Source organism: Crocuta crocuta, unplaced genomic scaffold (genome assembly GCF_008692635.1).
Source record: "Crocuta crocuta isolate KB4526 unplaced genomic scaffold, BGI_CrCroc_1.0 scaffold1310, whole genome shotgun sequence".
In the NCBI taxonomy this organism is placed as follows: domain Eukaryota; kingdom Metazoa; phylum Chordata; class Mammalia; order Carnivora; family Hyaenidae; genus Crocuta; species Crocuta crocuta.
The window spans coordinates 460780-469077 of record NW_027528861.1 but is presented as its reverse complement, the minus strand read 5'-3'; the positions used below and the strand labels follow the sequence as shown (position 1 = coordinate 469077).

Sequence of the window (8298 nt, the reverse complement as noted above, 5' to 3'; positions counted from 1 at the left end):
TGGTGCTCATTTCCAATTGCTCATTGTAACTATCTTCCACTCCCTGAAGCTCAATACCTTGACTACCATCATTTCATGCAAATTATTGATTTTTAAAAATCATTTCAGTTGGAGCCAGGTGCAAATCCACTGTCTTGTAAGTACTTTCAAAATAACTTTAATTTACTGGGTGCCTGGGTGGCTCAGTTGGTTCAGTGTCTGACTTTGGCTCAGGCCATGATCTCACCATTTATGAGCTCTGTCTCCCTCTCTCTGCCCCTCTCCCCCGCTTGCACTCTGTCTCTTTCTGTCTCAAAAATAAACATTAAACATTTTTTAATAAAATAATTTTAATTTATATAACCATGTGACTATTTTAATATATTCAAACATTAAAATGGATTTGAAAAAAGATTGGGGGGAAAGCCAAGATTAACATTAAATGTACGCAGAGATACATGAAGACATCTATAGAAAATTGATAACCACAAGAGCTGAGATCCAGTCAAGCACTGTTTGGGCACTGGCTGCCACTAACTACCCAGGCTCCTGCCCCACTGCGTACCCATGCAGAAAATGCTGTGCCCACTTGCCTGCCTCAGAACTGCACTCAGGACCCCATCTTGGCGGTGGTGGCCAAGCATGGAAGCACAGGATCAAGGTGACAGAGTCTGAGGCTGGAGTGAGTGGGCCAAGCTTGCTCACTGTTTCCTTTTCTGGAGCCATCATTCTCAGTCACCCACCTCATTGGCCCTCATGTACAAAGGTTAAGCTTGCATGTTCAAGTTTTCTCCCCTCACACCCTAAATCAAGTGCTTTTTGTGGTGTGAAGAAACTGAAAGCAGAGCTGAGTTCCAATCCGAACATGACTGAGTATGGCTCCCAAAGCAAAGTGTTCAGCCAGAGCAAGGACATAGCATGGTCTCTCTCAGCCAGCCAACCACAACCATCAGTACCTCCTTATCATCCCAAACCCAAGTCTACCTTAGGAGAGGACCATCATCTTCCCAGGAAGCACCTGGCACAGAGCTGTACCATTAGAACATAGCACTTAAGTCACTGGACAAGTCCTAGGTAGACTACGTTTTCGCAGGGGTCAGTTTCTCAGCCAGACAATAGAAATGAGGCCAGACTCCAAAACTCAAGGGCTGGAGCTGAAGCAAGACCCAGCATCAAGAGAGAATAAATAATCAGGCTAGCCTCCCTGACCAGAGGGGATGCCCTGCTTTTTTAGAGAATGTCCACTCATCCTGATTGGTTGATACTGGCAGACAATTCAGATAGCTCATTGACCCTTCATGGAGCCAGGGTCCTATCCGAAGTCTGGCTTCTATATGGGGCTGCATCCTCATTCGGTGCCCTAAGAGAAGCAGTTTAACAGCAACAGCCAACATAAAGTGCCCCAGGTGCATAGTGTTTTCTACTTTTGGCTCGGTCCCATGACCCCTAACTGTCTCAATATAACCTAATGTGTTGAAGCACTGTGAGCCTTCCTCATACCTAACAAAATTGTGGACTCAAGCATAAGAGTGAGGAGACAGAAACATAAGGAGTGTGCAGATCATCAAAGAGCATCCATCCATGATTCAGAATAATGCAAGTGGGGCTATGGTAGCCACTGCCATCACAATGACCGCCACCTCCAAAAACAGTGGCTCCAACAGTGAAGGTGATTCTCAGCTCGTCTAGCATGAAGTACGGTGCTCTCTGACCCATAATTAGGAAATGTTAGAGTTCTTGGGCCAAGGGATGTTTAGCAAGGGGTCAAGTGCTAGAAATGGAGCCCCAGTGAAATTGTAGCCATCAGAATCCTGAAGAGCCACCCTCATGTGCCTGGGAAGGTCGGACTGAGGTGAGCATCCTGGCCCCCTTGAGAGCAGGAGAGCTGAGTACTGCAACTCTGTCTGTGTCTATGACTGCTGCCAGCACAAAGATCACACATGCTTGGTTTTTGAGGTGTTGGAGGGGGACCTCTATGACTTTTTGAAGCAGAGTACGTTTAGCTCATTGCCATTCAGATACATTTGTGCAGGCCTCCAGCAGGGAGCCACATCTCTGATGAAACTAAAATGCTTAATTAAATCTTATCCATGCTGACCTCAAACTAGAAAACAGCATGCTGGGAGACCCATCTAGATAACCCTACAGAGTAAAGGTCATTGACTTTGATTCAGCCAGGCATGTGTCCAAGTCTATGTGTTCTACCTACCTGGAGCCCAGATGTGACAGGGCTCCTGACATCATCCCTGGTCTACCATGTTGTGAGGCAACTGATATGTGGTCCCTGGGCTGTGTCATTTCAGAGCTATTCCTGGGCTGGCCACTCTACCCAGGAGCTTCCAAATGTAATCGGATTTGGTATATGTCACAAAAACAGGGCTTGCCAGATAAGTATTTGTTAAGTGCAGGGACAAAGACAACCAGGCTCTTCAACTGTGACAAAGACTTTTCATATCCTCTGTGGAGGCTGAAGACACCTGAGGACCATGAAGCAGAAATGGAGATTAAATAGAAAGAAGCAAGGAAGTACATTTTCAACTATTTAAATGATATGGCCCAAGTGAACATGACAATAGATTTAGAAGGGAGTGACATGTTTGTGAAAAAGGCAGACCAGTGGGAGTTCATTAATCTATTAAAGAAGATATTGACCATAGATGCTGAGAATCACTCCAACTGAAACCCTGACACACTTAACTTGATTTTTTCCTGATATGCACAAATCAAACGTTTCCAGATCATGGAGGTTTACAAGCACTGGCCGAATATGTATGACACTGTGAACCCAGGCAAAACCACCATGATCATGCATGTGGCCCCCAGCACATCCACCAACTTCACCAGGATCAACAACTATCTGAACAGTGCCCAGAACGAGGCTCCCATCTCTACCAGTGCCACTATTTTCTTAGCCAACCCTGAAGTCTCCTAAACTACCAATCTGTACTCTACCAGCCCTCAGAGGCATTGATGACTGCAGTGGCCCAGCATTGCATACCCCTGCGGATAGGAACAGCCCAGACCTGTGCCCAGCCTGACTCCTTCTATCAAGCCATCATCATGTGTCCACCCAGGCTGTTAGGATTGCAGCTATCTCCTTCTAAACATGCTGGCAATTTCATGTGAATGAAAAATGGTTACCATTGTCACTCAAGCCCCAGGAGCCAGTGTCTTCAGCTCCAGCCAGGCCTAGTTGCCCATCAGGCCTGGCCAATTCAGACTCAGAAAATCTTGCTTTCCCTAGAGTGGCAGCATGTGACTAGAGTGGCCAACCACACTTTTAGTGCAGCACATGACTGTAATTCTGGAAACCATGGCCGGCACCCAACAGTTGACCAACTGGAAGAACATGCATGCTCAACCATATCACCCAGCAGTCTGTGCTACTGACTAGCCATGTGACCCTTCCAGTGGCCAGTCCTTAAATATGGACATGACCTACATGGTGTTCAGCAACAACCAACCAGTACTGCCTCCTCCCAGAAGGGTAAACAGGACCAGTCTCTTGTGAGAAGCATCTCCACCTGTGAGGTTCCTTCCTTTCAGGCCTTCTGCTCTCTCCATAGGTCCAAGGGCAGCAAGGAGAACATAACTTCCTGCTGCACCCTAGTGCACAGCATCCCAGCCTGCATCTCCTCCATCACATGTGGGTGGGGTAATAGAGCCTCCAGCACCAGTGATTGTTATTGTGGACATCACTAGCCCCAAGGTCAGTGTCATCAGCAGCAGTAGTGACAGGGATACAGTAACAAAGAGGAAGAACAGAAATATCCAACAGGTGAGGTTATGACACCTTCAGACTTCCCAGAAGGAACAGGATGGTGGGGGGTAGTTGCAGTGTGCTGCTGGCTTGCCCAGAGAGTTATCCAGGAATCTGAGCCACTTTCCATCATCAGACATGAGGATCTCTCTCTCCTGGACCAAAAATTTTATTCCTTAAATGGAACACTAGAAACATTCCTAAATGTCCTAGAGAACTAAAGTGGTTTCAAGGGATGGTCCCGAAGATTTAACATAATTGTTGAAACGCAAAATACTTGAATTTCTCTCATTTAAAAAAAAAAAAAAGCTAGGGGTGCCTGGGTGGCTCACTTGGTTGAGCGTTCGACTTCATCTCAGGTTATGATCTCATGGTTCATTAGTTCGAGCTCTACATGGGTTCTGTGCTGACAGCTCAGAGCCTAGAGCCTGCTTCAGATTCTGTGTCTTCCTGTCTCTCTAACCCTCCCCTGGCTGCTCTGTCTCTCAAAAATAAACATTAAAAATAAAAAAAAAATAGTTATAGCCCTATACATTTGGGAGACTTGAGACTATAAAAATCATGTATAGGGGTGCCTGGGTAGCTCAGTCGGTTAAGCATCCGACTTTGNTTCCTGTATGCTTAAAAATCTCTGTTTCAAGCTACTGAATTTATTCCTAGTTGGTCAGGGTATTTATCTAGCATCTTCTTGGCTCTCTCAAAAATTTGCCTGCATCTGTCCTAATTGGGGATGTCACTAAATCTCTAGGACCAGATGACATTCCCTAGAATTTTCAGAGGAATGCTAGGACAAAATTATTCCTGACCCCCAATATGCATCACAATTAGTTGCCAGAGCAAATGGATGGTCACCAACTCTAACTTATGAGGGCTCTGGAGCATGATAGAGCATGCTAGGAGTGAGCAAATTAAAGGGGAGAAAAATCATGACAAACATTTCCAATATGTTTTCATTTGCACTACTGCATGCATCATTTGATAGGGTATGCAAGGCAAGTAGTTCTAGTCCCATTTGACGGATGAGAAAACTGAGGTCCAGGAAGGTAAGCGACTCACCCAAATTGATAAAGGTTCTAAGTAGCAGAATTGGGATTCAGTTCCCCTGCCACTGAAGACACGGCCATTTTAGTTACTGGCAAAAATAACTGACTTCTCTGCAGTCATTAATTCAACAAAATAAATTCTATCCTGCCCCCTCCTCTGACCACCACCACACCCACACACATGGTTGCACCCACTGTGTGCAAAGCCTCATGGCAAGGGGGTGGGATGTCCTCAGTATGCAAACAGAGCCATGACTGAGTGCTAAATCTCTGGCAGCGAGAAGGGCAAAAGACAGCTCTTCTTCTTTGAGATTTTTTAAAGTGAAGACGCAAGAAAGACCCAGCAACCTACTTTTTCTTAATGATGGTGTTTGGGCGAGGGGACTCTGGGGCCATGGCTAGACAATTGGTCTAAAGACAGAAAACAAACCAAACATTTTCCTGGGGTGCCCAAGATTAAATAGTAGAACCAGTCTTGTTTTATTTTTTATTTTTCTAATTTAATTCCAGTACGAGAACAAATCATGTTATGTGAGTTTCAGGTGTACAATATAGTGATTCAACAATTCCATACTTTATCCGATGATGATCACCACGATGCAGTCCTTAATTGCCATCACCTATTTCACTCACCCCCCCCAACTCCCCCACTACCCCTGTAACCATCAGTTTGCTCTCTATAGTTAAGTGCCTGTCTCTCCTTTTCTTTTTCCCTTTTGCTCATTTGTTTTACTTCTTAAATTACAAGAATAAAATCATATGCTATTTGTCTTTTGCTCTGACTTATTTTACTTAGCATTGTACAATCTAGTTCTATCCATGTCATTGCAAATGGCAAGATTTCATTCTTTTTAATGCCTGAAAAACATTCCGTTGTATACATCTACCACATCTTTATCCATTCATCTATAGACAGCAACTTGGGCTGAATCCATANCTACTTGAATTAGGATGGGGTTTTTTTGTAATTTTTAGGTAAATATTCAGTATTGCAATTATTGGATCATATAGTACTTTTATTTTTATTTTTTAAATGTTTAATTCTTTATTTTGAGAGGGAAAGAGAGCATGCACAAGTTGGGGAGGGGCAGAGAAAGAGGGAGACAGAGGGTCCCAAGCAGGCTCCATGCTTTGAGCACGGAGCCCAACACATGGCTTAATCCCACAAACCGAACCTTGAGATCATGACCTGAGCCGAAATCAAGAGGCAGACAACTGACTGAGCCACCCAGGCACCCCAGTACTTCTATGTTTAATTTTTTTGAAAAACTTCCATACTGTTTTATTTTTCTAAAGTGACCCTACCAATTTGCATTCTGACCAACATAGCACAAGGGTTCCTTTTCCTCCGCATCATCACCAACACTTGTTTCTTCTGTTTTTGACTTTAACCATTGTGACAGATGAGAAGTGATATCTCATTTTGGTTTTGATTTGCATTTCCCTGATGATGAGTGATGTTAAGCATCTTCTCATGTGCCTGTTGGCCATATGGAGGTCTTATTTGGAGAAATGTCTGTTCATGCTTTGCCCATATTTTAATTGGATTATTTGTTTTTTGGGTGTTGAGCTGTAGAAGTTTTTTATATATTTTGAATGCTAAACCTTTATTGGAATGTCATTTGCAAATGATTTCTCCCATTTAGTAGGTAGCCTTTTAGTTTTGCTGATTGTTTCCTTTGATGTGCAGAAACTTTTTATTTTGATATAGTCCCAATAGTTTACTTCTGCTTTTATTTCTCTTGCCTCCAGAGACATAGCTAGAGAAATGGTGCCATAGCTGGTGTCAGAGAGATTACTGTCTGTGCTCTTCTTTTAGGATTTTTATGGTTTCAGGTCTCACATTTAGGTCTTTAGTCCATTTTGAATTTATTTTTGTGTATTGTGTAAGAAAGTGGTCCAGTTTCATTCTTTTGCATGCGGCTATCCAATTTTTACAACACTATTTGAAGAGACTTTTTTTTTCTTTTCTTTTATTTATTTTTTTTCNAACATGCAGAAGAATGAAACTAGATCATTTTCTCACACCATGCACAAAAATAAACTCAAAATGGATAAAGGACCTGAACGTGAGACAGGAAACTATTAACACCCTAGAGGAGAAAGCAGGAAACAACCTCTTTGACCGCTACCGCAGCAACCTCTTACTTGACACATCCCCAAAAGCAAGGGAATCAAGAGCAAAAATAAACGATTGGGACCTCATCAAGATGAAGAGACTTTTTCATTGGATATTCTTTCCTGCTTTGTTGAAGATTGGTTGACCATACAATTTTGTGTTTATTTCTGGAATGTCTATTCTGTTCCATTGATCTATGTGTCTGTGTTTGTGCTAGTACCACACAGTTTTGATTACTACAGCTTTGTTATACAACTCAAAGTCTGTAATTTTGATATTTCTAGCATCGCATTTTTTTTAAAAAATTGCTTTGGCTATTCAGAATGTTTTGTGGTTCCATACAAATTTTAGGATTGCTTGTTCTAGTTCTGTGGAAAGCAATGTTGGTATTTTTTAATATTCTTTTTTAATTCTAATTTTAATTTTTGAGAGAGAGAGAGAGAGAGTGTGTGAGCGGGGAAGGGACAGAGAGAGAGGTAGACACAGAATCAGAAGAAGGCTCCAGGCTCTGAGTGGTTGGCACAGAGCCCAACACAGGGACTTGATCTCGTGAACTGTAGGATCATGACCTGGGCCAAAGTCAGACATTTAACTGACTGCACCACACAGGTGTACAGCAATTTGGTATTTTGATAGGGATTGCAATATGTAGATTTCTTTGAGTAGTATAATCATTTTAATAATATTTTTTTCCAATCCATGAGCATGGTAGGTCTTTCCATTTCTTTTGTTGTCTTCAATTTATTTCATCAGTGTTTCATAGTTTTCAGAGTATAACTCTTCCTTTTGTTTGGTTAGTTTTATTCGTAGGTATCTTATTATTTTTGGTGTAATTATAAACAGGATTGTTTTCTTAATTTTTCTTTCTTCTGATTTATTATTAGTGTGTGGGAATGAAGCAGAAATGAATGTGCAGAACCAATCTAAAAATAAATATTTATAAATGATTTTGATTAGAGGAGCACTGACTGTCTATACATGATGAATAATCCACCTTTCTCCCTTGAAATTGCCTTGGATAATGAAAAAATCTGATAACCACAGAGAAGACAATAAGTCTGTCAACTTTTGAACAGAGTTCTCTGTAAACTCATGAAAGGGCATATTCTAAGTAGCAAAATAACTATAAAGAAATCTTGGGGATTTCCAGGAAAGATGTCATATAGGAGGATTCTGGGATCCCCTTGTCCCTGAATACAACTAGACAACACCCACATCAATGTAAACAACATGGAAAACAACCAGAAGACTGAGAACTGCCTTTCCACAGTAAATGAGAAGATGCCACATTGAAGAGAGGAAAAGAGCAGAAATGTAGATGGGAGCCAAATGGACCCAGGGACTGCCCACAAGAAGTAGGGTTGTAGCAGGTGTAGAGAGGAGAGAAGATCCAAGGC

At 42.3% G+C, this 8298-nt stretch overlaps 1 pseudogene; it reads left to right on the top strand.

Moving 5' to 3' along the window:
• Positions 1-1489: 1489 nt before the first annotated feature.
• Positions 1490-3105, top strand: LOC144225100 (homeodomain-interacting protein kinase 2 pseudogene; annotated as a pseudogene).
• Positions 3106-8298: the final 5193 nt, after the last annotated feature.